The sequence below is a fragment of the Meriones unguiculatus genome, chromosome 17 (genome assembly GCF_030254825.1).
Source record: "Meriones unguiculatus strain TT.TT164.6M chromosome 17, Bangor_MerUng_6.1, whole genome shotgun sequence".
NCBI classification, from domain to species: Eukaryota; Metazoa; Chordata; class Mammalia; order Rodentia; family Muridae; genus Meriones; species Meriones unguiculatus.
The window spans coordinates 55,127,873-55,149,425 of record NC_083364.1 but is presented as its reverse complement, the minus strand read 5'-3'; positions in this window follow the sequence as shown (position 1 = coordinate 55,149,425).

The window sequence follows — 21,553 nt, the reverse complement described above, 5'->3', positions numbered from 1 at the left end:
AAAATACTTAAATTCAGGAAGACTCATTCCTGATATCAGTGGTAACATTTCAAGTTCCTTCAAGAAGACATTTCTGAGCCACAGAAATGTATCCAAAGGAATCCAAACGTAATTTTAAATTTTGCTCCACCAGACGACCACCAATTATTTAATTTGGGGATTATAATTAAAGTAGTGACCTGTAGAGTTTGAATTTACTAGCATGATGCTGGCCCAAATGGGTTTGGAAAATATGCTCTGAGACCTTAATAAAGCTGTTCCCTTCTCTTGTCCTCAGTTACTCCTCAGTTACTCCTCATCTACTCATTTGCAAAAATGAGAACTGTTTTGTTTGACACCTGAAGTTCTTTGTGACTCTGATAGCTTGTATTCTATGATTTTGTGAGACAAAATAGGAAAGTGTCATGCTGTACTTTAGAACAATTTATGCTATCTTAAACTGAATTGGAATGAGGAGGTAAGATTTATAATATGGAATGCTGGTTCATGTTGATTTACTGTTACTCTACGGTTTCTTAAACTTTATATTCAGAGAGTACTATTATTGAGTTGTAGTTACACAGAGGAGAGAAGATTAAATTGAAAACATTTTCGACAATTCTTATGTGAAGACATGAATGTGTTTCAGGAATAAAGTAGAAGACAAGATCATTATAGTTTTAGTAAGTGGCTTCTCAATCACAAAACAAGATTTCCCTTAAACATAACAATACCAACATACCAACATGTTAGTTTGATTCAACATATAGAACTGTTGAATTCTTTTTTATTTATTTTTTTGGTATTATATGATATTTAATTTACAAACTTTAAATCACAAAATTTGACACAATTCTTATCAGTTGACTAGCATCTCTCAGTTTGGGGAACTAAAATCTGCTTTTGTGACACTTTAAATCTTGGTGCATAGTTTGTTCCTATTCAACAGAGGACTTTGGGTATAGAGAGAAAGGCAACTTGTGCTGCATTGAATTCTTTTTTGCTTCTTCATTAATATAGTTAGTTAATCACTTTATGGGCTGATAGCAAACAAGTACCTTCTCTCTTCCCAGTCTTACCCTCACATACCCCTCCTCCTCCCCTTCTCCTCAGAGAAGGGTACCAACCCAAGTAGTGGCAAGTCACATCAGAACTAAGTACTTCATCTCCTACTGAGTCCAGATAAGGTCACCCAGTTAGAGTAAAAAGATGACCCCCTCCTCACTGATTTCCTTTCTGTCTCTCAGCCATCTCCCACTCTGCTCTCGACACAGCTCATCCCTGTGCCCTCTCCTACCCAGTTCCCTCCCTCCATCTACTTCAGATGTCTATTTTATTCCCTTTCTCAGTGAGATTCAAGCATCCTTCCTTTGACTCTCCTTGTTACATAGCTTTTTTTTTGGTCTGTGGATTATAGCATGGTAATCCTGTACTTCATGGCTAATATTTACCTGTAAGTGAGTACATACAGTGAGCCTCTTTCTGGTTCTGGATTACCTCATTCAGGATGATAATTTTCTAGTTCCATCCATTCGCCTGCTAATTGCATGATGTCCTTGTTTTTAATGGCCGAGTGGTATTCCATTGTGTAAATAAACCAGTTTCTTTATTCATTTTTCACTTGAGGAACATCAAGGTTGTTTCCAGTTTCTGGCTATTAAAAATAAAATTGCTATGAACATAGTTGGACAAGTGTCTTTGTGGAATGGTGGAGCATCTTGAGTATATGTGCAGAAGTGGTATAGCTGGGTCTTTGAGGTGTATATATTCCCAATTTTCTGAGAAACTCCAGATTGATTTCCACAGTAGTTGTACATATTTGTACTTCTACTCACAATGGAAGAGACTTCCTCTTACTATACATCCTTGTCGGCATGTGCTGTTACTTGAAGTTTTGATCATAGCCATTCTGACAGGTGTAGGATGAAATATCAGAGTTGTTTTGATTTGTATTTTCCTGGTGACTAGGGGTATTGAACATTTCTTTAAGTGCTTCTTGGTCTTTAAAATTCCTGCGATGAGAATTCTCTGTTTAGCAATGTACCCTATATTTTAATTTGTTTTTATAGTTTGCTGCTGTTTAATTTTGAGTTCTTTATAAATTTGGGACAGGAGCCCTCTGTCATATGCAGGGTTGTTATAGATATTTTCCCATTATGTAGGCTTTGGTTTTGTCCTAATGACAGCATCCTTTGCCTTATAGAACTTTTCAGCTTCACGAGGTCCCATTGTTGATTTAAGTGCCTGAGATGTTAGTGTTGTGTTCAGGAAGTTGTCTCCTGTACCAATGTGTTCAAGGCTATTCTCCTCTTTCTCTTTTATTATAATTACTGTATCTGATATTATGTTGAGATCTTTGATCTACTCGGACTTAAGTTTTGTGCAATGTAATAAACATGGAACTACTCACATTCATCTACATACAGAGAACCAATTAGATCAGCACAATTTACTGAAGAGGCTATCTCTTTTCCATTGTATGATTTTGGCTTTTTCATCAAAAATCAAGTGCCCATGGTGTGTGGAATTTTTTTTTTCTGGGACTTTGATTTGATTTCATTGATCAACCTGTCCATTTTTATACCAATACCATGCAGTTTTTTATTACTATTGCTCTGAAGTACAAGTTGAAGTCAGCGATGATTATATCCCCAGAATATATCTTATTGTATAGGATTGTTTTAGCTATCCCAGGTTTTTTGTTGTTGTTGTTATTTTTGTTGTTGTTTTGGTTAATCTGAAGTTGAGAATTTCTCTTTCAAGGTCTGTAAAGAATTGTGTTGTTTCCTCGTTCTGGCTATTATGAACAAAACTCACAAATAAAGCTGCTATGAACATGGTTGAACAAATGTCTTTGTTGTGTACTTGAGCATCTTTTGGATATATGCCTAGGAGTGGTATAGCTGGATCTGGATGAAGCAATATTCCTAATTGTCTGAGAAAGTGGCAGATTGATTTCCAAAGTGGTTGTACAAGTTTACATTCTCACCAGCAATGGAGGAAGATTCCCCCTTCTCCATATCCTCTCCAGTATGTATTGTCACTTGCGTTTTTTATCTTAGACATTCTGATTGGTGTAAGGTTTTGATTTGCATCTCCCTGCATCTCAGGCTTTTTTGGATTTGCATCTCCCTGTTGACTAAGGACATTGATCATTTCTTTAAGTGTTTCTCTGTCATCCTATATTCCTCTGCAGAAAATTCTCTGGTGAGATGGGGTGTGACTTAAAACAACTTCACACTATTAATGTGTGAAGTTCAATGTGTGATCTAAGCTTTAATAGTGTTTCTTTTATGAATGTGATGCCCTTGCATTTGGAGCATAGATGTTCTGAATTGAGACATCATCTTGGTAGAATTTTTTTCTTGGATAAATCTGTAGTGCCCCTCCCCATCTCTTTTAATTACTTTTGCTTGAAAGATTTTTATTGAATTTTAGGATACATATTCATGCTTGATTCTTGGATCTGTTTGTTTGAAAACCTTTCTCTAGCCCTTTACTCTGAGGTAATGTCTATCTTTGCTGCTGAGTTGTATTTCTTTTTTTTTTAGAGATTTTTATTTATTTATTATATATACAGTGTTTTGCTTATTACATGTAGACCTGCACGCCAGAAAAGGGCATCAGATCTCACCATAGATGGTTGTGAACCACCATGTGGTTGCTGGGAATTGAACTCAGGACCTTTGGTAGAACAGCCAGTCCTCTTAACCCCTGAGCTATCTCTCCAGCCCCCGACAAGAGGTACTTTTGGTAAGACATACATATATTGTGTCAGATAAATTTTTCTTCAATAAAGTTATGAGGACTTCCCCTCCTTTTGTTTCTCTGTTTTTTTTTTTTTTTTTTTAGAATGTCCAAAACAATACACTATTAAAGCTTAATATACTAATAAGAACATAATATATTGTGTTTTAATTTACACAATTATCCTTTGTTAATATATAGGTTGTATATCACATTTTATCAAAGATCAAACACAAAATTTAATATATTCCTGATGCGTGTAGTGTGTTATCAACTTTATCTTAAGCACTTCGCCTGCTATGATCATAACAGGCTGGTTTTTACCTCATTCAATAATAGCAAAAAGGGACTTCCAGTATGAATATGACAATTGTCAAATTAAGAATGTATTTATTTACAGAATAATGGATCCTAGTTCTGTATCCACTCAGTTAATCTGTGTCTTTATATTGGGAAATTGAGTCCATTGATGTTGAGAAATATTCATAACCAAGGGTTTCTGGTTCCTGTAAATTTGATATTGTGGTAGTGTATGTGTGTGTGTGTGCTTCCTTTTTTTTTTTTTTTTTTTCGTTTTTGCTGGTGCGAAATTATTTATATCCTTTGTTCTCTTGGGTGTAGTTGCCCTTGTTGTTGTTGGAGCATTTCTTCTAGTATCCTTGGTAAAGCTGGGTTAGTGGAAAGATATTGTTAAATTTTAGTTTTATCATGGAATATCTTGTTTCTCCATCTATAGTAACTGAAAGTTTTGCTGAGTATAATAGTCTGAGTATAGTATCTGTGGTCTTTTAGGGTCTACACGATATCTCTCCAAGCCCTTCTGGATTTTAACATCTGGTATAATTCTAATAGTTCTACATTTATAGATTACTTGGCCCTTATCCCTTGTGGCTTTTGATATTTTTTCATTGCTCTATACGTTTAGTGTTTTTTATTCTTTTTAAACAATTTTTATATTAATCACAGGTTATTTACTTTGTATCCCAGCCATAACCCCCTCCCTCACTCCTCCCAATCCCATCCTCCCTCCCTCATCTCCTCCCTGCCCCTTTCCAAGTCCACTGATAGGGGAGTTCTTCTTCCCCTTCCATCTCCCAGATTACCTCAGTTTGTGTTTTCTTTATATCTTCTATTTCCATTTTCCGGCCTGGAACAGTTTTATTCATTTCCTTCTCCTGTTTGCTTGCATTTTCCTGTATTTCTTTAAGGGATTTGTTCATTTCTTTCACCTGTTTGATTGTATATTCTTTTCCTGTTTAAAGGCTCCTGACATATTTTTAAGATTAGATTTACTGTTGTTTTTCTGCATATCGGGTGTGTTAGGATATTCAGGGTTTATTGTAGTGGATCATTGGGTTCTGGTAGTGGATTTTGTTGAGTGTATTTAATCTGTCCTCCAGCCACCTGCTTGTCCCTGGTGTTGGCAGGCTTGGAGGTCCTTGGTATTCAATTGATGGCTGTCGCCTTCTACAGGGGCTGATGTCTGCTGCCTCTGTGCTTGTAGTCTCCAGTGGTTGCTGTCCCTCTGACTGCAGACAGAGTTGGTGCCCGAGAATTTGTGTACATACGTTGCATAACAGATCTCAACTCTGCTGCTAGTCTCCAGTGGTCGCTGTCCCTGGAATTGCAGGCAGAGCCGCTGCCCAGGAACTCTCTCAGGGGGCTCGGGGCAGACCTCACCTCTGCTGGCAGTTTTCAATGACAGCTGTCCCTAGGACTCTCCAGTGTCCTTATGAAGGCACTTACTGCGATGAACTTTCCCCTTAACCCTGCTTCCATTGTGTCCCACTGGTTTGAGTATATTGTGCCTTCATTGAATTTTGGGAATTTTTATTTTCTCCATATCCAGTGATCGCTGAATAGGGAATTTTTCAGTTCCCATGAATTTGTAGACTTTCTGTTGTTGAAGTTCAACTTTAATCCATGGTGGTCTGATAAAATACAAGTTTTTATTTCTATTTTTTTTATTATGTTGAGTCTTGTTTTGTGACAGACTATGTGGCTAATTCTGGAGAAGTTTCTGTGAGGTGCTGAGAAGAATGTATATTCTTTTGTGTTTGGATGGAATGTTCTGTAGATACTTGTCAGGTCCATTGAGGTTATAATTTGATCAGTTTTATCATTACTCTGTTTTCTTTCTGTTTCTATGAACTGTCTGTTGGTGTGAGAAAGGCTGAAGTCTCCTACTATTAATGTGTGGGGTTCAATGTGTGATTTAACTTTAGTAATGTTTCTTTTATGAATGTGGGTATCCTTGTATTAGGGGCATAGATGTTCAGAATTGAGATTTGATGGAGTTTTTGGTGAATTTTTTTCTTTGACAAGTATGTAGTATCTTCCCTATTGCTTTTGATTATCTTTGGTTGAAAGTCTATTTTATTAGATATTAGAATGGCTACTTCAGCTTGCTTCTTGTGTCTGTTTGCTTGGAAATTCTTTTCCTGGCGCTTACTCTGAAGTGATATCTACTTCTTCATTGCTGAGGTATGTTTCTTAAATGCAACAAAATGATGGATCCTGTTTTCATATCCATTTTGTTAGCCTGTGTCTTTTTATTGGGAAATTGGGCCATTGATGTTGAGAGATATTAATGACCAATGATTAAAATATGTTTTTTTTTAAATTTATGTTGTTGGTGGTAAAGTGTATGCATGTTTGTGTGTATATGTTTTTGAGTGTGTGTGTGTTTGTTTGTTTGTTGGCTTCCCTTCTTTAAGTTTTGCTGTTGTGGGGTTATTTCCCATGTTTTCTTATATTAGTTTTCTTTTTTAAAAAGTAATAGAGACAGGTAGCTCAGATGTTAAAAGTGTTTTCTGTCAAGCCTAACAACCTGATTTTGATTCCCAGAAACCACAAGGAAGAAGGAGTAAATGGATGTTCACAAGTTGTTCTCTGATCTCCACATGCACCGTGAAACATGCATATCCCTTATCACCTAAATTCATATACAAAATACAAACAAATAAATATAATTAAAATTATATAAAACTGCTCTGTAAAGCATCACACTATCTGTTGGGGTTACAAGGTACATTCTTTATAATGGCTTAAGAACCTGATATACAAACTACAAGAAGGGTAGGAGCAATGTCTAGTCTCATAACCAAAATAAACTACAAGTCAGACATTTCTGCCAGGACCTTTATTCAATGAATGCTCTTCTTAAGACAATGAAGTAGATAACTGCTTGAGCAACAACCTCAAAATGAATAAACTGTGTTTTATCCAAATTGAGCTACTTGTCCAGATCTGAATATATAGGTTTACTAAGTTGTCCATGATTAACAAAGTGCAAGATATTATTTTATCTCAAACCAGAAATAATGTTGATAATTATCCTCATTATCTCTTAATAAATGGGTACCTCCTGAGCATAAATCTTCAAAAGATATTTAAAAAGATTAGTCATTAACATGAATAGTCTAAGGTCTTTACTTAACTGTGGGTAAATACTGAAATAAAATTATGCATATTTTATCTCATTGTATTTTATGAACTCATAGTGATGGATTTTTTTTTTAATGGCTTATATGGAGTGGCATCAGCAAGAAGATGGAGTGGACATTCCAGTGATTATCCTCTCAACAGCATGTACTAACTCTATTCACTACAAGAGGTCACAGGAAATGCATAAAATCAGAAAAGAATATATGAACAAAATCATAATTTCAACAATGGGACATCTTCCACTACCAAAACAAGCCTTCAGTTCCTGGAATGAGTTCCATCTAATCAAGTATTTGTCTAAAGGGGCCTGATGGATACCCACAAACAACTCAGGCTATGGCCAAGGCTATTGGCTGTTTTCCACAAACTGATAGTAAGACATTATAGCTGAAGAAAACAGCTACACAACTCACTGAACATGTAAAAGTCAAGCTGATCCATACTTAGGCTTCCTTTTTAAAAATTTTTATTTATTTATTATGTGTACAATGTCTGCATGTATGCCTTCCCATCAGAAGAGGGCACCAGATCTCATTATAGATGGTTGTGAGCCACCATGTGGTTCCTGGGATTTGAACTCAGAACCTCTGGAAGAGCAGATAGTGCTCTTAACTTCTGAGCCATCTCATTTCTCTTCAGATCGTATAAATCTTTCGCCTTTTTACTTAGGCTTCTTAACACTACTGACAAGTCTTAATGGTTCTACAAGATCCTCTACATGGTATTAGAGAAGAAAGGTAAAGAACCCATTTACAACTCTTTGAGCTACAATAGTGACCTGCATGAAAGATGTGCTAAGACATACTGCTACAAAGCTTGTTGGACTAATCCACCAGTATATGGTTGGACTTAAGGTCCACTCCATGAGATGAACCTGTCCCTGATATTACTCAGGTGATCAGAAACTTGATACCAAATAGGTTAAAGACCTAGGGGAAAGAAAATATTCTTGTTCTGCTAAAGGAATATAGCAATAAAATGACTACTAATGACATTCAGCTATATTCACAGATCAATTCCTTGCTCAGCCATCTTCAGAGAAGCTTCGTCCTGCGGTGGTAGGGAAGAAATACAGAGACTCATAGCTAGACAATATGAAGAATTAGAGATCTTGAAATGCTCAGTCTGTAATGGGATATCTCCATCAAATCCCTTCCCTCCTATCTGCAAGCATAGCAGAGCATCATCAATAGTGTCAGGGTCTGGCTCTCTACTGTGGCGTGGGTCTCAGCTTGGGCCAATTATTGGTTGGACATTCCTTCAATAATCCCTCTTTATCCCTGTACTTCTCGTAGGCAGGGCAATTTTTGGATCACAGGTTTTCTTGGTATGTTGTTGTTCCCCTCCATCCACTAGCCGTGCCTGGCTAGGAGGTGGTCACTTCAGTCTTCATGTCCCCCATTGTTAGGAGTCTCAGCTAGAGTCATACTCATGTCCTCCCAGGAGCCTATCTTGTTGCAGACCTCCAGCTTGACAAAGAGAAGTCCCTCCTCAGTTTCCCTTCTTGTTCCCAGCCTTCTCACCTCCTACTCCTCCACTCTTTTTCCCTCCCGTTCTATCTCCTGCCCAGTTCCCTCTCTTCATCCACTTGACTATTGTAGTCTTTGAGGCTCCCTGGTACTTGCAGCCAAGCATGAGGTTTAGCTCAAGGAATCCTTTGAAAGTGTTGGGTGAGACATGGAAGGACCTGGAGATGACAGAAACCTCACAAGAAGACCAAAAGCGACAACTAACCCAGTCCCATGGGGGGGGCTTTCAGAGACTGAGACCTCAACTAAGGAGCATGCATGTTCTGGACCTAGTACCCTGTACACATGTGGCAGATGGGCTGCTTAGTCTTCATAAGGGGTGCCTGGCAAGTAGAGGGGCAATGGCTATTTCTTACATGGACTCTATTGCCTGCTTTTGATCAGCCCTTTCCTCCTGACAGGATTGCCTTGCCTGACCTCAGGGGATGAAGGAAGATATGCTTAACCCTGATATAACTTGATGTGCTAGGGAAGGTTGATATGAGGAGAGAGGAGGTTCTATTTTCTGGGTGAAAAGAGAGTAGAGAAGGGGGAATGAGGGGAAATGGATGGGATGTGAGGTAAATAAACTGAAATAAAAAAGAAATTTTCTTCCCCTCAGCATTCAGCAAACTATGTAGAAGAAGAGACAGAAAGGTTGTAAGAGCCAGAGAGGATGAGACCAAGGAAAGAATGGCTTCTAAATATAGCAGGACTAATGCACATATAGAATCACAGAGACTGTTGCAGCATGCACAGGGCCTGTACAGGTCTGGGAAACATGCAGTCCCAACAATGAAAGGGAAAGGGGACGTAAGTCTCTATTTCTAACCCCAAGCATATTTCCAACTGTTTGCCACTCAAAAATTAATAATAACACAAATTGGGGGAAAATGTGTTAATACAGATTTTTAAGTAATTGTACATAGGATAGGATAATAATTAACCTTATTATTGGTTATAGCTCAGTTGGTTCAAAATCTCTAATAGAAAAGATCATTTCTGAGTTCTGATTTCTGCAATTAAAGATATTAAGCCTAGGTTCTAATTATTGCATTGCCACCCTGTTTTTCTTTTGTTAAAATTTAACACTCACTATCAAAATATGCTTTTTGGTGTTTCTTTGTCTTCCACCTAAGCTTTACTATTGAAATAAGAATCTGAAAACATTGTAACTATTCTACTAATTTTAATTGAAATTTAAGTCATTAGAATAAATTATGTAACATTTTATAGAGGCCAGTAAAGGTATGAATATACAAAAGATACATAAAGTTAGAGCAATGATATGCTGCTTTGTGTCAAGTTACAGTTGGATAGTTTATGAACTGCTAATAGACTACCACTAGAAATAATTTCTCCATTGAAACAGATCCACAAGCTACAAGTTACAACCATTGTTCTAAATGTAATCGGAAAACCAGCTCAAAAGCATCATTTTTTTGAGACTTGTTATCATAATGAACTTTCATCTAAAACAAAACAGTAAAATTTATTTATTTAATAACAATTTTAAAAAGATGACTGCTTGCAAATATAAAATTACCAATGGAGTCTCATTGGTGTACAATCTACACTGAGGGCCAAGCCCTGTGGACAAAAGTAGATGGCCAAAAGTAAAGCAACACAATGGCATTTTTGGAACTTGCTTGTCTCAGTGACTTGTCTGGGTTTTTTGTTTTTGCTATTATTTTTGTTTTTTCTTTTAATCTGATAAGTCCTTTTGTTTCTGATTTTGCATTCATAAGGTATTTCTCTGTGTAGAACTGTGTGTGTCTTTGCATTTGTATGGGTTTTTAATTTGACCTTTTTTCTTTTTGTTTTTAACTATTCTAATTTGTATGTTTTTATTTTGTAACCATAATAGTCATCATTATTATGTTTTTCTTTTTTAATTTAATTTAATTTTATTAATTACACGTTATTCACTTTGTATCCCCCCCATAAGGCCCTCCCTCCTCCCCTCCCAGTCCCACCTTCCCTCCCCTTTCTTCACACATGCCCCTCCCCAAGTCCACTGATACAGGAGGTCTTTCCTTCCGCCTGATCTTAGTCTATCAGATCACATCAGGAGTGGCAGCATTGTCATCTTCTGTGGCCTGGTAAAGCTGCTCCCCCCTCAGGGGGAGGTGATCAAAGAACAGGCCAATCAGATTATGTCAGAGGCAGTCCCTCTTCCCATTACTATGTAACCTACTTGGACACTAAGATGCCATGGATTACATCTGTGCAGGGGTTCTAGATTATCTCCATGCCTGGTACTTGGTTGGGGTATGAGACTCTGGGAAGACCCCTGTGTTCAAATTTTCTGGTTCTGTTGTTCTCCTTGTGGGGTTCCTGTCCTCTAAAGATCTTACTATTTCCCACTTCTTACATAAGATTCCATGCACTCTACCCAACACTTGGCCATAAGTCTCAGGGTCTGCTTTGATAGTCTGTAGGGCAAAGCCTTTCATAGGCCCTCTGTGGCAGGTTTCAAGGTTGTTTCCTGTTTTCTTCTTATTCTGATGTCCATCCTCTTTGCCTTTCGGGAAGGGAATTGATCATTTTAGTCAGGATCTTCTCTCTTCATTAGTTTCTTTAGATGTACAGATTTTAGTAGGTTTATCATATGTTATATGTCTATATGAGTGAGTATATACCATGTGTGTCTTTCTGCTTCAGGGACAGCTCACTCAGGATGATCCTTTCCAGGTCCCACCATTTACCTGCAAATTTCATGATTTCCTTATTTTTCATTGCAGAGTAATACTCCATTGTGTAGATGTACCACAATTTCTGCATCCATTCTTCAATTGAGGGGCATCTGGGCTGTTTCCAGCTTCTGGCTATTACAAATAAAGCTGCTACAAACATGGTTGAGCAAATGTCCTTATTGTGTATTTGAGCCTCTTTTGGATATATGCCTAGGAGTAGTATGGCTGGATCTTGAGGGAGCTCTATTCCTATTTGTCTGAGAAAGCACAAGATGGATTTCCAGAGTGGTTGTACGAGTTTGCATTCCCACCAGCAGTGGAGGAGGGTTCTCCTTTCTCCACAACCTCTCCAGCATGTGTTGTCACTTGAGGTTTTGATCTTAGCCATTCTCATGGGTGTAAGGTGAAATCTCAGGCTTGTTTTGATTTACATTTCCCTAATGGCTAATGAGGTTGAGCATTTCTTTAACTGTATCCCTGTCATTCACTATTCCTCTATAGAGAATTCTTTGTTTAGCTCTGTTCCCCACTTTTTAATTGGATTACTTGGTTTGCTGCTTTTCAGCTTCTTTAGTTCTTCATATATACTGGATATGAGCCCTCTGTCAGATAAAGGATTGGTGAAGATTCTTTCCCAATATGTAGGCAGTCATTTTGTTTTGAGGACGATGTCCTTTGCTTTACAGAAGCTTTTCAGTTTCATGAGGTCCCATTTATTGATTGTTGCTCTTTGAGCCTGTGCTGTTGGTGTTCTGTTCAGGAATTTATCTCCTGTACCAATGAGTTCTAGGGTTTTCCACATTTTTCTTCTCACCAATTTAATGTGTCTGGTTTTATGTTGAGGTCTTTGATCCACTTGGACTTCAGTTTTCTCCATGGTGATATGTATGGATCTATTTGCATTTTTCTACATGTAGACATCCAGTTAGACCAGGTCATTTGTTGGAGATGCTGTCTTTTCTCCATTGTATGGTTTTGGCATCTTTGTCAAAGATCAGCTATCCACAAGTGTGTGGGTTTATTTCTGGGTCTTCTGTTCAGTTCATTGATCCACCATTCTGTTTCTATGCCAGTACCATTCAGTTTTTAGAACTGTTGCTCTATAGTACAACTTAAGATCAGGGATGGAGATACCTCCAGAAGATCTTTTATTGTAGAGGATTATTTTAGCAATTCTGGGTTTCTTGTTATTCCATATGGAGTTGAGAATTTTTCTTTCCAGGTCTGCAAAGACTTATATTGGTAATTTGATGGGAATTGCATTGAATCTGTAGATTGCTTTTGGTAAGATGGCCATTTTTACTATGTTAATCCTGCCAAGCCATGAGCATGAGAGATCTTTCCATTTTTGATATCTTCTTCTAATTCTTTCTTCGGAGGATGGAATTTTTTTTCTTACAAGTCTTTGACTTATTTGGTTAGGGTTACACCAAGGTACTTTATGTCATTTGTGGCTATTGTGAAGGGTGTTTTTTCCCCTAATTTGTTTCTCAGCCCTTTTCTCTTAGGTATACAGGAGGGCTACTGATTTTTTTTTTGAGTTAATTTTGTATCCGGCCACTTTACTGAAGGTGTTTATCAGCTGTAGGAGTTCCCTGGTGGAGTTTTTGGGGTCACACATGTATACTAACATCTCATCTGCAAATAGTGATAATTTGACTTCTTCCTTTCCAGTTTGTATCCCCTTGATCTCCTTCAACTGTTTTATTGCTCTAGCAAAGACTTCCAGAACTATATTGAAGAGAGATGGAGAGAGTGGGCAGCCTTGTCTTGTCCCTGATTTCCATGGGATTGCTTTAAGTTTCTCTCCATTCAGTTTGATGTTGGCTATAGGCTTGCTGTATATCACCTTTACTATGTTTAGATATGTGCCTTGTATCGTTGATCTCTCCAATATTTTAAACATGAATGGATGTTGAATTATGTCAAATGCTTTTTCAGCATCTGGGGAGATCATCATGTAGTTTTTTTCTTTAAATTTTTTAATATGGTGGATCACACTGATGGGTTTCCGTATATTGAACCACCCCTGCATGCCTGGGATGAAGCCTTATTGGTCATAGCGGATGATATCTTTGACATATTTTTGTATTCTGTTTTCAAGTATTTTGTTGAGTATTTTTGCATCAATGTTCATAAGGGAAATTGGCCTGAAATTTTCTTTCTTTGTTGGGTCTTTGTGAGGTTTAGGTACCAAGGTGACTATAGTTTCATAGAAAGAATTTGGTAATGTTCCTTCTGTTTCTATTTTGTGGAATAGTTTGAAGAGAATTGGAGTTAGCTCTTCTTTGAAGGTCTGGTAGAATTCTGTGCAGAAATCATCTGGTCCTGGGCTTTTTTTTTTTTTTTTTTTTTTTTGGATGGGAGACTTTCGATGACTGCTTCTATTTCCTTGGAGGAGATAGGACTATTTAATTGATTTACCTGGTCCTGATTCAGCTTTGGTAAGATGAATCGATCAAAAAAATTGTCCATTTCATTTAGATTTTCAAATTTTGTGTCATATAGACTTTTGAAGTAAGTCTTAATGATTGTTTGGATTTCCTGAGTGTCTGTAGTTTTGTCTCCCTTTTCATTTCTGATTTTGTTGATTTGGATGGTGTCTCTCTTCCTTTTAGTAAGCTACTCCTTCTTGCTTCTTGGGTCCATTTGCTTGGAAATCTGTCTTCCAACCCTTTACCCTCAGGTAATGTCTATCTTTGTGACTTAGGTGTGTTCTTGTATGCAACAGATTTCTGGGTTTTGTTTATGCATCCATTCCTTTAGTCTGTGCCTTTTTATCAGAGAATTGAGTCCATTGATGTTGAGAGAGATTAATGACCAGTGGCTGTTACATCCTTTGATTTTGATGTTGACTGTGGTCATAAGGTTGTGTGCTTGGTTGCTTTTTGTTTTACTGTAGTGAAGTTAATTATTTCCTGTGTTTTCTTGAAAGTAGCTAGTATTTTTGGGTTGTATTTTCCCTTCTAGTGTCTTCTGTAATGCTGGATTTATGTATAGGTATTGTTGAAATTTATTTTTGTCATTGAATATCTTGTTTTCTCCATCTATGAGGGCTGAGAGTTTTGCTGGGTATATTAGCCTAGGCTGACATCTGTGTTCTCTTAGAGCCTACATGATATCCGTGCAGGCTCTTCTGGCTTTCATAGCCTCTGTTGAAAAGTCAGGTGTGATTCTAATGGTTTTGCCATTTTATGTTACTTGGCTTTTTTCCCTTGCAGCTTTTAGTATTTTTTCTTTGTTTTGTATACTTGCTGTTTTGATTATTATGTGGTGGGAGGATTTTCTTTTCTAGTCTAATTCATTGGGTGTTCTGTAGGCTTCTTGTATTCTTATTGGCCTCTCCTTTAAGTTGGGGAAATTTTCTTCAATGATTTTGTTGAAAATATTTTCTGGGCCTTGGAAAAGGGAATCTTCTTTTTCCTCTCTTCTTATTATTCTTAGGTTTTGTCTTTTTATATTGTCTTGGATTTCTTGGATGGTCTGTGTCAGGAATTTTTTAGATTTAACATTTTCTTGGACAGATACATCTATTTTTCCCATTGTATCTTTCCCACCTGAGATTCTTTCTTCCATCTCTTGTAGTCTATTGGTTATGCTTACGTCAGTAGTTCCTGTTTTCTTCCCTAAGTTATTTCTCTCCATAGTTTCCTCCATTTGTGTTTTCTTTAATATTTCCAATTCTATCTTCAGATCTTGAGTTGTTTTGTTGATTTCCTTCACCTTACTGTATTTTCCTGTTTTTCCATCAATTTTTTCAGCTGTTTGTTTGAACAATCCTCTGTTTCTTTTATTTCTGTCAGTGATTTAAGCATTTCCTCTCTAAAGGACATAAACTGTTTGGCTGCAACTTCTTGTATTTCTTTATGGATTGCCATAATCTGTTTGTTTTTATCTTCCTCTATTTCTTTATGGATGGCCATAATCTGTTTGTTTTTATTTTCCTCTAGGTTTTTCCATATTTTATATGTTTCCTCTGTTATCCTCTTCATGAGCATAGATGTTAGGTAATCTTTTTGAATTTCAATTATGCTGGGGTGTCCAGGGCTACTTGCCCCTAGATAACTAGGTTCTGGAGATGCCTTATTGCTTTGTCTTTTGTTGGTAGAGATTTTATGCTGGCCTCTACCCATTGGGCTATCTTAGGTGTTTGGAGTTAGTTTCTGGTGGTTCCTGGAATCCTGTGGTGGAGAGAATCCCCATAGCAGGAAGATGGTTTTTCCTGAAGGAAGCCTTCTCAGCTTTTTGGTATAGTCACTGGATGGCTGGTGTTTTTCAGGATTTGCTGCTGCTCACGTCTGGCATAAAGACCTGAGTGGTAACTGTGGTCCTTTTTAGTTGAGAGGGCTCTCCTCTTACTCGGAGAAGTCCTGAAGACAGCTGCCTTGCTTCTGCGTTTCTTGCTATAAATTTAGTGATTTGCTGCTGTAACCTGTGTGTTTGGTGGTTTGGTTAGTTTTGTTAGGGATAACTGGTTGCCCCTTTGAGCAGTAACTAGGGGTTGATGTTGGGGATTCCGGGCTTCTGTAGGACTGAGGTTGGGGCCAATTATTCACTTTTTATCCCAGCTGTAGCCTCCTCCCTCATTTCTTTCCAGTCCTACCCTCCCTCCCTCTTCTCCTCCTATGCCCCTTCCCTAGTCCACTGATAGGGGAGTTCCTCCTCCCCTTCCATTTGACCCTAGACTGCCAGGCTTCAACAGGACTGACTGCATTGTTTTCCTCTGTGGCCTGGTAAGGCTGCCTACCCTCAGGAGAAGGTGATCAAAGAGACAGCCACTGAGTTCATGTAAGAAACAACCCCTGCTCCTCTTACTAGGGAATCCACTTGGACACTGAGCAGCCATGGGCTACATCTGAGTAGGGGTTCTAGCTTATCTCTGTGCACGGTCCTCAGGTGAAGTATCAGTCTCTGCAAAGATCACTGAGCCCACATTTTTTGGTTCCGATGCTCTCCTTGTGGAGCTCCTATCCTCTCCAGGTCTTACTATCTCCCCCTTCTTTCATATAAGATTCCCTGCTCTCTTCCCAAAATTTGGCTATGAGTCTCAGCATCTGCTTTAATACCCTGCTGGGTAGATTCTTTTGGAGGTCCTCTGTGGTAGGCTCCTGTCCTGTTCCTTGTTTTCTCCCTCTTCCTATGTCCATCCTGTTTGCCTTTCTGAGTGAAGATTGATCATCTTCCCCAGTGTCCTCCTTCTTGCTTAGCTTTTTAGGTGTATAGATTGTAGTATGTTTATCCAGACAATTCTCATATGAAAATAATAATATATGTCTAATATCTGACTTAAGTGAGATATTAGACATATATTATTATTTTCTTATGAGAATTGTCTAAAAGTCAGTGGTTACAGAAGCAGCATACCTTTCTGCTATCAATTTGATCTCTCAATAGCAAATACTTGGGTTTTCTCCAACAGGAAGGTACACTGGGAATGTGATATACTTTGAAGTCTTCATTTTCTTCTCTTTTATTCACTTCCATCCTTTTTTGCAGGGACTAGAACATCTGCTGCCAATTAGGCTCATCAGGACTGTAACACAGAAACCCTGCTGGCGCTCTCACTCTTGTTGGTGAATCAGCAGGGGCATGTGATTGGAATGGAATTTTAACCTCTGCCCTGCCAGGGTCCACATAGGATATATTCATTCCAAGGCAGCGATCTGCAAACCAAGTACATAAAACTTCTGATGCTATGGTAACCAGGGAGTGAAGACTTCATTAGGACCACAGAACAGGAGCTGGAACTCCTGCACATTTTCACTGGTGCCAAAAGAGATGCAAATACTGTTTTCCAAACACCACTTACAGCTACTAAGGGTCAACATGCTTGTTGTCACTCTATTCATAACAACCAGTAAACAACATGTAAACAATTTACATGCCCCCCAATAGAAAAAAATGGGTTGAAGAAAATGGGGTATATTATTGCACCAGAGTCTTATCCAGGCAAATGGGATACAGATATTAGCAAGGAATTTTCAATAAAGAAAACTCAAACATCTGAGGAACACTTACCGAAGTGTTCAACATCATTAGCCATCATGGAAATGCAAATCAAAAAATACTCTGAGATTTCAATTTACACACGTCACAATAGATAAGTTCAACGAAACGTCACAGCTCTTGCAGGCAAATATGTGGAGTAAGATGTAAGCTCTTACATTTCTAGGGGGAGTGCAAACAAATACAGCCCCTGTGGAAATCAGTGTTCCATCTCCTCAGGAATATGAGAACTAATCTACTTCAAAATCCAGACATAACACTCTTGAGCTTATACAAAAGGATGCTTTATCCTACAACAAAAATACGTACTTGTTCAACTATGTTCATGGCTGCTGTATTCGTTGTCAGGAATTGGCAATGGCCTAGATGTCCCTCAACAGAAGAATGGATAAAAAATATGGTACATTTATACAATGGAGTATTACTTAACTGTTAAAACGTATTCCAGATTCAGAAAGAAACACATGGTATATACTCACTTATAAGGAGATTTTAGCCATATAATACAGGATAAACATACTATGTTTATACTATGAAGCACAGACCCAAAAAGATAAATAATAAGAAGGATCCTAAAAAGGATGTTTCACTTGGAAGGGGAGATAGAATAGACAGAGGTAATGGATGAAGAGAGGGAACAAGGTAGGAGAGGGGATGTAGAGAGTTAAAAGGTTAGAGATTAGAACTGGAAAGAGAGAAAGACAGCAAGAACAGAAGTTTTATAGAGAATAACAGAAACCGAGGGTGGGGTATCTCTGTGACAAGCTGAAGAACTAAGTCAGGGTAGGCTCCTGGGATTATATGAGGGGGATTAAAGCAGAAACTCCTAGTAGCAGAGACTACAGAGACTGAAAAGGATACCTTTTAACTAAACTTGTCTCCTAGTAGAGGGAGGGGAACACCAACACAGACACACACAGAAACTTAGACTCCAAATTTAGCCTGCCTACAAGATGTGCAAGGATAAAGATTGAGCAGATAGAGCAAAGACTGATATAATACCCAACTAAAGCCTGGCCCAACCAACAACACACGCTATGGCAGAGTGCTCTACCCTGTGAACTGACACTATGAACAATGCTCTGTTACTCTTGCAGACAGGAGCCTGTCAGAGTTGTCCTCTGAGAGACTCTACCCAGTAGCATCCCAAAACAATGCAATACAATACAACTCAACAACACAACACATCACAATACAGTACAATACAATACAATACAATATAATACAATACAATACAATACAATACAATACAATACAATACAATACAATACAGTGCAATCCAAACAGGATACTGAGACTCACAGGCAAACTTTGGGCGATGAGTAGGGAGTCTTGTGGAAAAGTGGGAGGAAAGAGTAAAAGACCTGAAGGTGAAGGAATTCCACAAGAAGACCAACAGAGCCAACTAACTCTGGTTCAGAGGGGCTTGCTGAGATGGAAGCACCAACCAAGGACCATGCATGAACTACACGTAGGCCCCTTACAAAGATTTAGCAGATGGACAGCTTAGACTTCATGTAGGAGCTCTAGTAAGGGGACATTTTTGGTGAGGCATCTCAGATACAGAAAGACAAATGTGGTATGTATTTATTCATATGTGGATAGCAGTTGATAACTAAGCTATCCATAGAACTAGGGAGAGAGGTATAGAATAAATGACTAGAGGGGACAGATATATCTCTTTAGCAAAGAGAAATAGAATAGATAATTATGGATAGATGAAGTGGGGCGGGCTGTGGGGAACAGGAGGATCAAGTGGAGAGAGGGGTATGTGGGATCCAAAATGGGAAGAGACAGCTAAAATTAAAGGGCATTTTATGGGTAGTATGGAAACATAATACAGTAGAAACTTTCTAAAATATATACAAATATGAAGATGACCTAAATGAAATTGCCAAATAATCAAAGAAACAGAGTTCCAGCTGTCCATGTTTTGTCACCAAACAAATCTTGATACTATAATGACCAGATAGCTAGTAGCTAGACAACTAGATAACTAGAAAATACAGTGACATATATATCTATATCTATATCTATCTATCTATCTATCTATATCTATATATATATATATACATATGGACAGATACATCATTATCTTCTGTGATTTAAATTAAATATCCCATAGTTCCACAAACATAAATTTTTAATGATTTAAGGCAGCTTAAAATTAATACACACTTAGTGATTGTCTAAACTTCTCAGAAAAAAAACCAATTTATTTTTGAAAAGTTTTCTTGTTTGAGTACATCTATCACACACATCTCTGCAGGTTTTGTAGCACAGTAATGCTGTCATTTTAAAACCTACTTCTCTGAATAAATGATCTGTCTCTTAACCAATTCACTGTAGGCCAATGCCAAAAATTCAGCAATAAGTTGATTGACGTGTACCATATGTTCTCTCTGAAATTCGAGATAACTCATCTAAAACATACGGTGAATTTCCATTACTCTAGGCCCAAGCTACATGCCTCTATTATTACATCTGGTCTATATTACTTTCTTCCCCCACGGTTACGCTTTCACCCAGCTTAGTTCAGTTCAGACACTAAGCTGTGTCTTCAGCTTGCTCTTCATTCTCTTTCACTAGAAATACCAGCTTAAAATACTTTAAATCTTTTGAAATTCTGCAGTAAATGATATTTGTAAATTAAATTACTCTTTTATAGAACCTGCCATATAACTTATTTACCTTGAAACTTAGTATATGGAAAAAGTCATTGTAAATGAAATTAAATTTCCCTACCGTGTGACATATATTTTTTTTCTCCACGTGTCTTATATTTTTGTTTGTTTTAGTTTTAGTTTTCAGTATTTGAAAGGATAAATTCAATACTTCAAGACACTGGCTGGGTTGCTAAGTGCAAAGATCCTTATTTTTTTATTTAAAAAAAAACCAAAAAACTAGTTCATAGCATCACGTGGCTGACTACCTCTATGGGGACAAAATCACAGTTAGGAAGCCACTTCATGGAATAACCAGCGCATGTACACCTGAACTGAATATAAAATTTCAATGCAATAAGCTTAAAGGGCACAATTGCTGGAGTTAGTTATTGGCTTCGACCACCTGGACTCTGGTCATCAGGCTTGGTGGCAAATACCTTTACCAGCTGAGCAAAGAATTCCACTATTCACTTATCTTCCATAATTTACCATCCTTTTTATAGAACTTTAAAATAAGGTGTCAACCTTGTAAGAGCATACAGAAAGTAATTAGAAAAAAAAACACAAAGCAGGTGTAATTATAACTTAAAATAGTCTTTCTTTAAAACAGTTAATTACACTGCAATAATACCAAAAGTAATAAAGCACATAACTTATTAGATCTCAATAAACATAAAAATTTTAAGTTGAAGTTATAGGATTTTTTCATACTTCTGATGAGAAGAAATAATGAGTTTTAAAGATTTAAGGCAGCTTAACAAGCTCTAAATTTAAGTTCCAGAGTGTAAATGTTGGGCAACAAAAATAAGGAAGCAAATAAGCAGAGGAAAACACAAAGCAGAGATTTTGTGTAAATATTGCCTACTTCTTCAATGCAAAGCTGACCTTACCCTGTAGAACTCTGCTTATACTGCACAACAGGCCCTGGCTCCCTTGCTTGCTCACTGCCTGCCCTACTACAGAGGGTTCGCAAGAATCTTGAATTATTTCCCAGGCCAAGGATGTAGAAAGCCAATGCTTTATAATAAACAAAGTCAGATGTGGCTTTTATTTGTTTCCCCTCTCAATACACTGAAATGCTCTAAAGCCACAAATTTTGGCTACCACCCTCTGCTTCTCAGTTGGAGTTGTGGTAAGTAGTAAGGATTGTAAAGGCGCCTCCTTGACTTAAGTATTTTCTATAGATCCCAATTCCCATTCTTATGGGGCATTTCAAAGCAATACATTTTGGATTTAAGAAAATGAAAATGTGTAATTTTTATGAGAAAAGAAAACCTAAATGTGAGTCTTGCTAGTCCTCTGAGTCTGTCCATGATATTTGCAGGCCAGCATGTGAGGATACAAGACCTCACAGGGGCTTCTTTAAAGCATCATTTGACTATTAGATTTATCTGTGTATGCACAGCACAAGTGTAATAGAAAAAAAAAAAATCCTTTCTGAAAGTCCCTGTCATCTGTTCTTAAATATCCTCTCATCATGTTTTATACAGCATTCAACTCTTTG